Source organism: Orycteropus afer, unplaced genomic scaffold (genome assembly GCF_000298275.1).
Source record: "Orycteropus afer afer isolate SDZICR_OR568_19922 unplaced genomic scaffold, OryAfe1.0 scaffold00412, whole genome shotgun sequence".
Lineage (NCBI taxonomy): Eukaryota > Metazoa > Chordata > Mammalia > Tubulidentata > Orycteropodidae > Orycteropus > Orycteropus afer.
In genome coordinates this window covers 1,409,245-1,410,101 of record NW_006921999.1, presented here as the reverse complement: position 1 = coordinate 1,410,101, position 857 = coordinate 1,409,245, and positions in this window count along the sequence as shown.

The window sequence follows — 857 nt, the reverse complement described above, 5'->3', positions numbered from 1 at the left end:
TATATGTGAACTGCTGTATGAAAAGTGAATTTACTCTGTAAATCTTCACCCAAATCCTAATAATAAAAAAAATAAATAAATAAAAATAAAAAAAAAAAGAACAAAGGTGTCACTTTTAAGGCTAAGGTGGGCCTGACACAAACCATGGTACTTTTAATAGTCTCATAGCATATGAGAGCTGGACAATGAATAAGGAAGACAGCAGAAGAATTGATGAACTTCAGTTCTGGTGTTGGCGAAGAATATTGAGTGTACCATGGACTGCTAGAAGGATAAACAAATCTGTCTTGGAAGAAGTACAGTTAGAATGTTCTTTAGAAGTGAGAACAGCCAGAATTCATCTCTCATACTTTGGTTATCAGGAGGGATCAGTCCTTGGAGAAGGATATCATGCTTGGAACAGTAGGCAGTCAGTGAAAAAGGGAAAGACACTGAATGAGGTAGATTGACAGTGGCTACAACAATGGGTTGAAGCATAGCAATGATTGTGGTGGTGCCACAGGACCAGGCAGTCTTTTGTTCTGTTGTACACAGGGTCGTTATGAGTCGAAACTGACTCAGTGGCACTTAACAACAACAACATGAAGCAATTTTTATTAATTCAACTCTTACTCCATCTGTTTTCTAAAAAATAATAATAGGTGAATTAAGTACATAAAAAAGGAAGATTCTTTGCCCTTGGAGTTTTCTTTATGATAATGTATTATTTAAGGATAAAGATAGTTCTTCCTTCAGTGAAGAATGATGAAATGGAGACTGGCGTTAAACAAACAGGAATGCTGAGATATGGTTGTCATCCTTTTATTATTTTCCATATTCTCTAAAGACATAATTGTTCTGATTCACTACTTGAATTG